Source organism: Uranotaenia lowii, chromosome 2, assembly GCF_029784155.1.
Source record: "Uranotaenia lowii strain MFRU-FL chromosome 2, ASM2978415v1, whole genome shotgun sequence".
NCBI classification, from domain to species: domain Eukaryota; kingdom Metazoa; phylum Arthropoda; class Insecta; order Diptera; family Culicidae; genus Uranotaenia; species Uranotaenia lowii.
The window spans coordinates 434,089,583-434,103,389 of record NC_073692.1 but is presented as its reverse complement, the minus strand read 5'-3'; the positions used below and the strand labels follow the sequence as shown (position 1 = coordinate 434,103,389).

The 13,807-nt window shown below is 40.7% G+C and overlaps 1 protein-coding gene across 7 annotated transcripts in view; it reads left to right on the top strand.

The window, feature by feature from the left end:
• Positions 1-13,807, top strand: part of LOC129746472 (teneurin-m) — a 359,103-nt gene that overhangs the window by 67,073 nt on the left and 278,223 nt on the right. The gene's annotated exons all lie outside the window — the stretch shown is intronic.

Here is a 13,807-nt window from a genome sequence, read left to right as displayed (position 1 = left end):
TGGGACGGATTCTTTCAAGTTTCTAACTCAGCAGATGGGAACGAGCCAAAAAACCCGAGTTGTGAGGTGTGAACCAAAATTACTGCCCGTATGTGGCGAGGTGTTACATCACTTTTGTTAGTCTCATTCCCCCAAATCGGGTCGAACGAGCGCGCGTTTAGGAGGTGTTAAGCCAGAGCAGAGCGTTCAAACCTCCTACTCGATCGTGTCTTGAGCCATATCGGGACGTGGTGAGTAGGCCAGTAGCGGGGAAAAATCATTCTCACGACTGCCTAATCGACGGGGGGACATAAATCTTGGGGTCGATCTCTCTTTTTCCATTACCTTGCCTATCTATGGTGAGGCCCCAAGAGGTCGATACCGTCAAATCAATTCTATACAGGTCACAGCGATCAAAGTTGTGGCCTATGTATGAGGAAAGCCTTGCGGCGATCGGTTTCACACTAATCACCATTTACGTCTATCGCGCATTCAACTGTCCATTCGCAATCGAAGCCATTGACTAAGGACTAATAAGGCATCTCGGCTTGATGATGGCAGAGTCCAGCGCGATCGTTCCATTCCCTCTCACTTCGCGATCTCATGTCATATGTGTGGAGATGGCACCGCCATCACCAAGTTGCGTTGTTTTGCTGCAAAACCATCGACTTTGAGAAGACACGTTGACAATTTATTAGCGGCAATCCGATCGTAAAATACCTCTCTGCTCAAATTAGAAAAACTCCTCAACCGCGCTATTTAGAAGAAGAGGAACCTGTCACAACCATTCGGAGAATCCACCGCCAACTTGATGAGCGTGCGTGTGACAGATCGGTGACATCGCCTTCAGGCTGGTTTGTCATTATCGTAATTAACGTGATCTTTTCAGCGAAAAAAAAAAACGTTTCGCGTCCCATGGGATCTGCATGACCTAATTTGTTCGGACGTCGCTGGGCTGGGTGTTTTTGTGTGTACATTTTCATAACATGGGGACTAACTGCTTTCTGCAGTTTCTCACAATCCGGATCGATCGATCGCACCCGGTGCGGTAGTGTAAACAAATCTGCATCGTTGATCGGGAACAGCTCGTGCGAGTGTAAACAACTTAAAATGAGTAACACTCAGAGGTTACTTAAGCCGAATGTTGGCTAGCAAAGTTCGAAATTGATCCTCCTTGATGATGATGAGAAAATTAAATTCAATCGAAAGCCTTCAGAATTCCAGGACTCCATTATTTCGAGATTTTAATTTTTTTTATAATAATCAAGTTTAGATGTCATGAACATTGTTGGTCCCTAGTGACTACTATATACTATACGTTATACCATATATTTACTATTTATATCGCAAACTGAGCCACCTACAACCTACTGAGGTGTCTATAAAGCGTTTATCAAAATCATCAACTTAGACTTTCTAATATAAGGTCGACTTGTATATAATGGTGAATGAATATAGTGTTTCTTGCAATTTAATACATACATATAACAATTTAATACAAGGAATGATCTCAACGATTTAACCTTATTTAACCTTATAAACATTCGGATAGGTACCTACAGGTTAATCGCAGGAAAAAAAATCGATCGCAGCAAGCCGAACGCAGAAAAAAAAACATTTGCGTAGCCTGCAAAAGAGCCAAATTAAACACATCTGTGCCGATTTCTCTTTATTCGTTCGAGGCTTTCCACAAATAATATATGTATGTCATTTTCAAGGAACAAAATTACTTCTAAACTTTCCACGCTTCTCACAATTATCGCTTCCACTAACAACTCCAGGCTTCCACACGAGAATAAAATTTAAATTCAATGTGTAAACACTCCGTTTCTGCAGCAATTCAGTTGATAAATTAACACTCACTCATATCTAAATTTTTGGAAATTCTGGTGGAAACTCCTGCACTTCCTTTTAGCTTTCACTTCAAGCCGTTTCTAGTTAGTTCTCGACTGTTTTACTTACTGAAATTGAAAATTTTGTAAGATTTTCGCGGACAGAAAGAAAAACGCGTGCGATTAGCAAAAGTCATCGCCTACTCCTCTGAAAATATTCTCGAAAAACCTACCGTCCAAAATCTGTCGTATTCAAATGAATCTTTGCATACGCTAATCGTTCGAAAGTGCGATAAATCATAATTCTCCTTCCATCAATTACCTTAAACCTTTCCAAATGTTACTTCTTTCGATTTCCTCGGTACCTATGCGCCAATTAGCGCAACGCAAATCAGAAAAAAAAACCCAAAAGGAAATGAAGCCATAACCGCCTGCCACACGCATCGAATTCGCGTTCGCCAATTTCGCCCCAACAACATCGGCTAATTAATCAACAAAACTCCCGCAGGAACCACACTCACCCAACACACTAAATTGCGTAGCGGCGTCGTTCGGCTGCCAAATTTCCGCGTGCGCGAAGCGTTCATTTCCGCTCCGTTAGACGCGCGGCTGCCCAAGTCAATTGCTCAACGCCTGCTTAGGTAGAGGTTTTTCACCGACTAGTGAGCGCAAGCAAAGCGAAAATTAGACGAGATGTGCTGTCTTTTTGTCCATCAAGGTTCGAAATTTATGATCCAGTTGAATTCACGGCTTGGTAGCTTTAGAGGGTCATTAACGTCGCACCTTAAATTTTAGGTCTCTGGAACTCACTGTGGTACGAAATTAGGCAGGGGTCGTCTCAGTCTTGCTAAATATGGAAGTAATTCTAGTGAGCAATGGACGCAATTTGGCTTTGGCTTTAATTACCTGAAAACAATGAAACGCATTGAGGGTCGCCGCCTAAATTAGGCGATTCTAAATTGAAAGGCACTTGAAAATAAAAGGCAATTAAACATGTTTGACTCTTGGGTTAACTTCAATAAACCACATGCGGGCTTGAGACAGAATCGCAATCACCCAAACAAATGCGTATTTAGGAGGGAAGCTATGCACCAATCAGTACGTATTTGGAACATTCGAGGGCAGATAAGAAAAACGGCCTGCAATCCGTATTTACACAAATGTATAAATATGTTGATGCTAACTAATGGCATACGGAAACGATTTTTTCCTCGGTCAATTTGTTAAATTTATTTGCTCTCGGGCTAACCTCTCGGTGGCCTGTCCGGGACACAGAAAGACAAGTAGAGCGCTGACTGCCACCGCAAGTTGACAAAAGCTTGACTTAAAAAAACAAGGAAGAAAAAAAACATACTTACTAAGTAACAGAGAGAATCTTCAGCCCAGCCTGAACAAACACGACGTAACTTTTGTACATCACTCAGGCAGTTCATAAAATATCCAAAAAGTGCATTTACGCACCAACACACGTCCTCCTACTGAAGAGTGAACGACATTCAGGCAAGCAAAGCGGAGGGCCATCGTTAAAACAAAGTTGACGAAAGACAGAAATCGACAGACGTGAGGAGCCGTTTCTGGAGAATGTGAAATGGGCGACATGAATCCGGTCTTCAAACGGTGGTGAAAACGAGGAGAATGTTTGAGTGCGGAGGGAGTGGAAGGGAACCATAAAAATGGGAACCTTTGTTTTTGTTCCGTTTGTTTGGCCATGTGAAGAGGATCAACGGGACAGCAAAACGCATTTACAATTAGTGTAACATGCAGCCATAAAACAAACAATTACCGATCCCGAAAAACCCCGAACGAGATAAGCCAAAGGAAAAACAGGAAACATCCGCGTACTACCCTACGAATGCTGCCGAAGGCTGCTTTGTAATCGGCCTTTCTTTCACATGGCGATGCTGTCATAGATAAATGTCCTGTCAAAGCAGGCCGCTCGCGTTCACATTCGAATGAAAAAACGCAGCCACCGAGAATTCAATGAATGGAAGTCGAGTCAAAGTAGGCGAAACGGGCTGCGCGATAGGATCAAAGATTGATCCTCCGGGTGTGCGATAGTCGCTTTTGTAGTTGATCTTTGACAGATTGCTGCGCTGTAGAAATAACAACAGCGCAGACGGGATCAACGGAACGAACGCATGTTAATGCACTCCGCTGGTTGTTTCGGTATGCAAACGCGACAAATTTAGACGGCTACGGAGTCTGGAAAACATGAAAGAGCATATTCAGATCTGTTCTTACGTGTTTTTCTTGTTATTTTTTGGGATATTTCATTACCTCAACATCGGAGCACTAAGTTCGGTTCAAATAGTTTTCAGCTTTTCCCCCTCGGTTCATTTCCCGGCTTTGTCGGGTCGCTCGGCACCATTAAACTTTGACATCTGAACATAAATAATCTTACCGCTGCCCATTTTCGGAGTTTTTTCTTTCGTCTGCTTCAATTTAGCTAACCACAAAACTGCCCGGATAATTTTAAACTAACAGCAGAGGAAAACTGCTCGAGAGAAAAACCTCACCTGTCAAAATAAATCGCACACCCTGTCTGAAAAATGTTCAGCTGCATTTCAGTTCGATAGTTAAAAATTTTCCAACCGTCGATTCGTTGGAAATTTTACTAAAATTTGTAGCGTTTAATAAAAAAAAAAGGTAAACTCAACTTATATAAATTTTGACTTAAAGACTTTTACCGACTCAAAGCGGCTAAAAAACTTTCCCTGGAAGCCTTCCTAGGAGACCACACTATTTATCTCGTGGTCCAGCTTGCTAGCTTTCGTCCTGGCCGGCTTAGGGTAACGCGGCCCTTAATCTTGTCTTACGTTTAACCTACACTTGGCCCTGGAGTTGGCTATTTAGGGAATGGTTCGTTGTTTTTTCTCTCGACTATCCAGAACGGGAGCGGGCTAGAACACCAAAAAGGCCCCACAGGAGTCCGGCTGCGGTCTGGACCCCAGAGGGGGGAAAAACTTTCGGTCGTTAAAAATAGTCCTGGTGAAACTAAAATCCCTGTTCCGGGTAAAATTTATGGAGCTTTGGTTTGGTTTTAATGAGAATGGAGATTTCGTTTTGCGTGTGGTAAATTTGACGGGATTGTTTTCGATAAACAACGCTGGAAAGTTTTCCCGAACCGAGCTGGAGACACTTTATAGAGTTTTTTCCCCTCTCAAACGTCGTTTCTGGTTTTGGGAATGGGTACTCGAAAAGTTTCCCGCGTATTTTTTTCCTGTCAATTTCAGCCCACGTGAAATTGCTGCAATTACACATCAACGGTTACGAAAGCGATTCTCAAGAAAGCATCAATTAGACTCACGAAGTGAGAGGGCTCCCCAATTTACCGTCAGGTTTCCGCTTAAACATTTCTATTGAAAAGCCGGAGAAAAGCCACAAGTTGAGACATCAGCTCTATCATTACACGGAACTGCGTAACAAAGGAAAAGTTTCTTGCTGGAAAAAGACAGCTTTTTATAGATATTTTTTTTCTTATTGTCGTCTTGTTTGCGAGTGCGTTGATGTCGTCGTCACTGAGAGATGGTTGATATGAGAATGTTTCGTTTCCTCATGCAACTTTTGTTATGGTACAAAGCATTTGACAGCCGAATGCACGATCGCGATAAACAATGGGCCAGTTTTCTGACAGCAATCTCTCAATTCAGCAAAAATAGTTATTAGCTTTCTTCGATGAGCTACGATGGCCCCCGCTAAGTTCGACAAACAATGTCCAACGACACGATCGGAATAACAAAAAAAATCCGAAGGTTCCGTTAAACTTGGAAGGGGACGACGACGATCAGTAATTACCCGGTGCACTTTCCAGCTTTAACCCCGGTTTGTCATGAGCGTGACGATCGATTAACCACCATTCAGTTTATTTCATTGCCAAGAGGGCAATTTTGCTTGTATAAATAGAAGGAAAAAAAACAATTTGAATATTTTCCTTGCGAGCGCAACTTTATCTCCCCACCGAACGCCAAAGTTTGGAACAAAAACAAAACATGAACGACACGAAATTACATCATGTTTTTTGAACGTTGTTTGTCGAGGCACGGAATATCACGAAGCAGCGCGCCGAAAATACAAAACCTCCTTAGTTAGATCAGGCGACCACAGCATAGTCAAACTATACATAAGCTTCAAGGGAGTTTGGAGCGAAGCTGATCCAAAACCAACATACGATCAACATCGATCTCCTCTGGATCGGCATGGCGCGGCCGTCGTCGTTGCCTGGTAGGTGGTAGATAGTTTGAACTAAGCCTAGCTTAACTCTAGCACGCCTGCCTGAATCCGAACCCGAACGGCTCTGATTAGATTTATGCCAGTTTTAGCTCGCTAATAGCCCTTTAGAGTTAAAAAGGCAGAGATTTGTTCCGAACCATACGGTCTGCGGACTCCCGCGATCATCCGGCGGGCCATAAATTAGGCCACGGTGGGATCCAAATCAGGAAATGGCTTCGCTGAAAACCATGATAATTAATGATTGCATATTTCCAGGCCACTTTGTTGAGACTTTTTCGCTCGGGTCCATTGTTTGTGATGAATGGGTTTTGGTATTGTTCGCGTGGGGAAATTTTGGAATGAGATGGGAACCACACACGGCGAAATTTGATATGATCGATTTTCTCCGGGAGATGTTTGATAAGAACGATATGATTCTCGATACAAAATTAGTATTGAATATGTTGAAATATGTGGAAAATATATTCAAAAAATTGTGTGAAAAAAGATTCGAGATTATACTGCCTTTAAGCTTGTTTTTATTTAAATTGTTGTACAAATTTGCACCGAGGGGTCTCTGATTTGAACCAAAATTTTTCGGTTTGCATTCTTCGTTTGTATTTAATAATAATCTAACCTTTTGAGAACTTTTTAAGATTTTTTGAAAAAAAGTATTATTTCAATCGGTTATATCTCTATTAGTTTTGAAAAAAATTACTAAATTGACCAAAGGCACTTTAAAGTTTACTTACGTACATAGTTTTGTTTTGGAGTAGGGTGTCAATTTGACAATTCTGAAAGTTCGTTGGCTTGTTGGATTCTTTAGGAGTTTCCAAAAAATATAAATTATACTAGGAACCTAAATGAGTACAAACCATTTTTACGACATACAATTAAATTTTAAATAAATTTTGTTGTGCAGCGCTCGGGTCAGTGGAAAGAAGAGATGTGTACGACTTGCTAGTTGAGTTTAGCAATAATTAGCTACCTTAAATACTAAACCATTTCCATGGTTACAAATGTTAATTGTTAATTCATTTTCAACAAATATCCTGCGTGTGTTGCTATCCATCTCATCGATTGCTTCGATAAAACGAATCTCAACACTCCTACTCAAAACAAGCATTCCGCAGTCTTGTAACTGCCTCCGGCGGCTCCTCCTAAAGATGGGGCTACTCCTCATCAACGCACGCACCAAAACACGCTCTTGCCCCTGTTGCAACTCGATGACCTTCCATGGCACCAGTTTAACGACCTCCACCGGGATCTGGGACGACGACCTTCCAGAGGCTCCAGGTCCGACGAACTCCCAATGGTTCTGACCCGACGAACTTTCATGGCTCTGATCTCGTCGCTCTTCCTGCGGCTCGAAGCTGGTAAACTGGTTCAGCTTGACGACCTTCACTTGGCTTTCCAATCCCCGCTCGAAGTCCTACAGTGGCTCCTGGCCCGACGACTACCTCCTGGAACCTGACTTGACGATCTTCCATGATACCGGCCAACCTTCCATGGCTTTCGGTCCATCGACCTACTAGTGATTCTGTTCTGCTCCTTATGGCTTCAACCCAAAGACCTTACGACGATATCCCAGTGGCTCCGGTCCGACTACCTTGTTTGGTTCCGGCTCGACGCTCTTATTTTGGGCTGACGCCTCACCAATAGCACGACGACATTCCGCTGGTTCCCGACTCGCCGACCTTCCAATGGATTCTAGTCCGCTTCCAATGGATTCGACCCAACGACCTTCCAGGGCACCAGGGTTCGAAGTCCTCCCGTGTTTCCTGGCTTATCAACCTTCACCTGGCTTCTGGATCCGACGACCTTCCACTTGGCTCCTGGTCCGACAACCTTCCACGAATCCCGGCTCACCGACGACGTTCCAGTGTTTCTGGTTCCTGTCTTGATGACCCTCCAATGGATCCTGGCTTGTTGTCCTTCCTTCGGCACTAGCTCTTCATTTTGCCACTGATGATTCCGCTACTCCTACTTTCCACCAGTGCTGGGCCCAATACCTGTAGCAGTATTTTGGTCAGTGCAATGGAAGGGAGAGATCTGTACTACTTGCTGGTAGAACTTGGAATAATTCGCTACTTTAAATACTAAACCATTTCCATGGTTACAATTATTAATTTTTTATTCATTATAAACAAACATCTTGCGTGTGTTGCTATTCATCTCATCGATTGCTTCGATGAGACGAATCTCAACAAATTTTAATGCAGCTAAAAGGAAGTATCTTATTTTATCAAGTAATATTGTCAGATATTTATTCTTCTTATTTTTACCAAGCCACCTCATTAATTATTCAAGAACGATGAAATCAAGCTTGACTTTTCGGAGTTAAATCAATATTTATCCCAACGTGCCATCTACCAGGAATTTTATTGATATCAAAAACCGAAATCATGTTCCAACTCAGTCATCGTTCGTCGAACTCGCAATCTGGGTTACATTTATTTAACCTTTCCGTCTCCGCTACATAGATCACCGAAAAATGCCAGCCAGCGTCCAGAAAACTCTCAAAAGGCAAACACAAACCAAACAGAACAGGACAGAACGTGCCAAATCATAGCTATTAATTTGAATAATGACACACAATCGCGCCAAATCGCCGCTAGAGCAGAATAACCCAGAAATCCCTCCTCCTCGCCCCTTCTTGTTGGTAAGCTATGTCTCTACAAGAAGGAGATGTTGCGGGATTCTCGGAAAGGTCTCGAGAATCGAGCCGTATGTCGGTGGGGGGGATCGCAAAACAGCAACAGCACCCAGATTGGTGTAGAATCATCATCATGCGCGACTCGGCCGCATTCAAGCATGAAATGAAATTTTCTCCCTTCGAAGACAAGACCCAGATTGGAGGTGTTCTCCAATCCAAAGCCAAACCCATCCATTCATACTCGGTTTCGGGGAGCGTTCTCTCGAAATTGCTCATGATTTTGTCTTTTGCATTATAATTAGTATTCTTTTTCTTGGCAATCCCGTGAGTGTGTGATGTGGTGTCGCCCTCTACCTATGTGTATCCGGCTCGAATCGCATTCGTTACTCTGCCACCCAAGGTGTTCTTCTGAAGGTTGAGACGTTTTTTCCCACATTTTATGATTGCTTCATTTCGATGATTACTTGTTTAAGGCCTTCGAAGCCAAACCATAACAATAAACCATAATACTAGTATGGAAAAGCGACCATATGAAGACCAATGCTGCAAAAAAAGTTTTAAAATTCAAAGATCTGTACAAAAGTTTAAACGTTCCCTAGGGACTGGCTCTAAGTTCCTTGCAGTTAAACAAATATATTGATTTTAAATAACGGTTTTAATAAGCTTTTAGATAACAATTTCGCTTATAACATTCATGTATCGAAATTTAAAAACATTTCAAATTTTATGCTAAACTCACGCTAACGACCGATTTCAATGCATGTGTCCAGCTAGCATGACCAATCTGCCAAGGCTTTGACACGAGATTCAAAACCCACTACCGTGCTACCTTAAACGCTTTTTTTTCCAATTTGTTGACACTAAAGCTTGAAATCGATGGAAAAACAAACAAAACCGAATCAATTCCATCCAGCTGGGGGATACGCCGAAACTATTCACAAGCAACGTAAAAAAAACCTGGCGCAACCTGGCGGAAAAGTGAGAGCGTACACCCGTGGCTAATCCACAAAATTGATTTCCCAGCACACGCAATCCAGCGTAAATGCGTAAACAACACTTCTCCGAATTCAACAAAAATGATGGTGATGGTGCGATCGATTAAGCCGGGGTTCACGCTTTTTACCTAGCCGGCTTTTGGGGGGCTACCTAATACGCCCAAAAACAAAACGGGAGAAAAAACAGAACTGATCACTCCCAACAGTCACGAAGTTCGGCGACCAATTCATTTGGATCGAAAACCGCAACGAATTCCAAAGCCAAGCGTTTGTGAGCGTTTTTTGTTAATTAGCCAAAATTATTACACTCCCCAAAAGTCGAGTTCCGTCAGTTGTGTTTTTGTTTTCGTTTCATTTCCTGTCTTCTGAACTTGTACCCCTCGAAAAATGGTAGATAAACACGACGCGGCGCGTCTCTCGATGCATGTCAAGTGTGCAAAGTTGTGAAGACTCCTTCCATAAATCATTGTTAATTAATTTTCCTTAAACTCGAGCCGACTCGCAATGCGACTCAACTCAAACTCGACGCGACTCAGCTGGTGTGGCAGAAAATATGTTTTCGTACATATTTTTACGTATCTATGAGAGATACATGTGTGTGATCATCAATTCATTAATTATCCCGCCGGTCGTTCGTTTTTCCACCACCGACAACAACCAACCCGACAAATGATGGCCACGACCCCCGAAACGCAGTTGAATTTACGTTTTGAATGTTTTTTTCCTCCCATTTTTGGTGGAAGACATAACTCATCCTAGGCAGATGTTTAATTTGAACTTTCTCGAATGTCAATAGAATGTTGTTGCACTTGGCCCGAGGTTCATTAACATTTAGAGAATTCGTTTTTCCGATGCTCTCAACAGCAGGTTTAAAATGGAATCCTTACTAGACAAGAACAACAAAATAAGGAGTAGGCCATGATTTTTTGGCAACGGACGCGTTTTATTTTCTCTCCGTCTTTCGAAATAAAGTTTTCGAATATTTCAGTGGAAAAATTGATTTTAAATGTTAGTTCTTTTAAAAAATCGAATTGCCGGAAATGTCATTAATCGTTAGGTGTAATCGAGTGATCAGGATCGAGAGTTCCAGCTTCCTTCGGCGTAATAAATAATTCACACAACGTTTCCCTTGTGTGCTGTACTGAGCTATGGAAAAGTGAAAACCATCACCAACTATCAGGCCCCAGAGATTATTTGGTGAGTTCGTTCCATGATACTTATTTTACCTTAAGAGGATGTTAGATTTCTCATAAAAATTTTAAATTTTTTAATACATTCGAGTGTCTTCGATTTACTAGAGTCGACTGCGGAAATGTGCACGATACAGAACTTTCTGGCGCAGCTAATAATTATCCCAAAATGTGGTGATTAGTGAACCGACAAGAACCACGAAATAAAATACCTTCCTCCAATTTTTCAACTAGTTAGAAAAAAAAATTCAGTAAGATATTCAAATGTTTTGAAATTCTTGTTTTCAAAATAGTCATCACCCGCTACAGATATGTGCGAAGTTCGATTGTGAGACACCAGTCAATCGATATCGGTATGTGCAAAGTTGTACATTCCCACATGAACTTGAAAGAAACGAAAAAAAAAAACACCACACAAGGCAAGAAAGATGAAGATCATTATGCAAAACGTCTATTCTAGGAACAGAAGAAAAAAAAACAACACATACCGTAAACGAGATGAATTCCCCTCAGTCATCGGCAGCCCTACGTCGCGATGATTGACAAACTTTTGCTCCCTTCCATTGCCTACAGCTCAGCTCATCTTTCTCTTCCTTTGAAACGCGATGCTGCAAAACAAAATAGGCATCAACTTTTTAGATAAAAGTAACAAATGAAATCAAAATAATAGGCAATTAGGTGAAGATTTGGTCGCTCCGGTTACCAAACCGGGAGAACTTCCCTTCGTCGTTGTGGAATGGGTTGATGAATTCACCAGGGAGTTGTCCCCTCTCTATCGATGATCATTCAAACCACTTATGGTGACATCCATTCCGTTTCGTTCCATACAATCGTCGTTGGAGGCTGCTAGCTTCTGGTGGGAGCCATCGTTTCAACAATTTCCCCAAGCCCTTTATCACGGCTCCAATCGAACCAACTTGTGCAATTCGTTTGCTAGTATTCTGCCATTCCTTAAAAAGCACCATCCAACAGTGGGATGAAATTTGGGGGGAAACATGCCCAGGAAGAGGGATTCTCCACCACCGCACTGCTATCGGGGAAAAGTATTGAATATGGATTTTGTCATTTGAAGCAGCTTGCCAAAACCGAGTGCTCGCGAAAACTGAAAGAAAAGAAAAGCGATGCGAAAAAAAAAGACTGCCTGTTCATCATGGTGATATCAATCGCTCTCGTCGGGAAGAACATAATTCTTCGTTTGGTGGCATCCCTCACCCCTCCTGTTCTTTCTATGTTTGCTATGTGGAGCATCAGCAGCAGCCCCAATCGATTCAGATCGCGAACTTGCACAGTGAACTTCCTACCTAACGTTTTACTTCTTTCCTGCACATTCCTCGCTGAAAAAGAGTAGATATCTCAAACTAGGAGGTTGGTTAGGCAATAGGGGGGTATTTTACTTTTATATTCAAAGAGATTCCCGGCGAATCACAATTGGTGCCCATCCTTCCCTTTTCCAAAGGACTCCAACCTCCAACCTCGATCGGTTTACAGTTTTTTTCTCTCTTTATTTCGGTTAGCTCCACTGCATACTACTAAGTATTCCTTTTTGCCAGTTTCTTTCTTCGTTTCCTTCGGCTGCTGATACGGTCTGTCTGTCGCTGGGATTATGATTTATTAGAATTGAATGACATTTCAAACTCCCTGCTTAATGGCAAATGTCAGAGATATTTGGTTGCCGATGAACGATGTGTGCTCTTCTTACGTACAGCCACATATCCACACATCGCGATTGTCACATTCTCATGTGATTCTTGCGGCTGAGGCACATTCATATCCCAAACACACAAAAAAAGTCCGTATACGTTTGATTTGTGCAATTTCTAACATTTGGATTGATCATCCTGTGGGAGTAGAAGTGGGGCCAGTGTTCAAAGTTGCCAACTCTGATAAAAGTTTCAAAATATGTCAGGTATTAAAAATATCCAAAATTGTCAAAATTGTCAAAATTGTCAAAATTGTCAAAATTGTCAAAATTGTCAAAATTGTCAAAATTGTCAAAATTGTCAAAATTGTCAAAATTGTCAAAATTGTCAAAATTGTCAAAATTGTCAAAATTGTCGAAATTGTCAAAATTGTCAAAATTGTCAAAATTGTCAAAATTGTCAAAATTGTCAAAATTGTCAAAATTGTCAAAATTGTCAAAATTGTCAAAATTGTCAAAATTGTCAAAATTGTCAAAATTGTCAAAATTGTCAAAATTGTCAAAATTGTCAAAATTGTCAAAATTGTCAAAATTGTCAAAATTGTCAAAATTGTCAAAATTGTCAAAATTGTCAAAATTGTCAAAATTGTCAAAATTGTCAAAATTGTCAAAATTGTCAAAATTGTCAAAATTGTCAAAATTGTCAAAATTGTCAAAATTGTCAAAATTGTCAAAATTGTCAAAATTGTCAAAATTGTCAAAATTGCCAAAATTTTCAAAATTGTCAAAATTGTCAAAATTGTCAAAATTGTCAAAATTGTCAAAATTGTCAAAATTGTCTAAATTGTCAAAATTGTAAAAATTATCAAAATTGTCAAAGATGTCAAAATTGTCAAAATTGTCAAAATTGTCAAAATTGTCAAAATTGTCAAAATTGTCAAAATTGTCAAAATTGTCAAAATTGTCAAAATTGTCAAAATTGTCAAAATTGTCAAAATTGTCGAAATTGTCAAAATTGTCAAAATTGTCAAAATTGTCAAAATTGTCAAAATTGTCAAAATTGTCAAAATTGTCAAAATTGTCAAAATTGTCAAAATTGTCAAAATTGTCAAAATTGTTAAAATTGTCAAAATTGTCAAAATTGTCAAAATTGTCAAAATTGTCAAAATTGTCAAAATTGTCAAAATTGTCAAAATTGTCAAAATTGTCTAAATTGTCAAAATTGTCAAAATTGTCAAAATTGTCAAAATTGTCAAAATTGTCAAAATTGTCAAAATTGTCAAAATTGTCAAAATTGTCAAAATTGT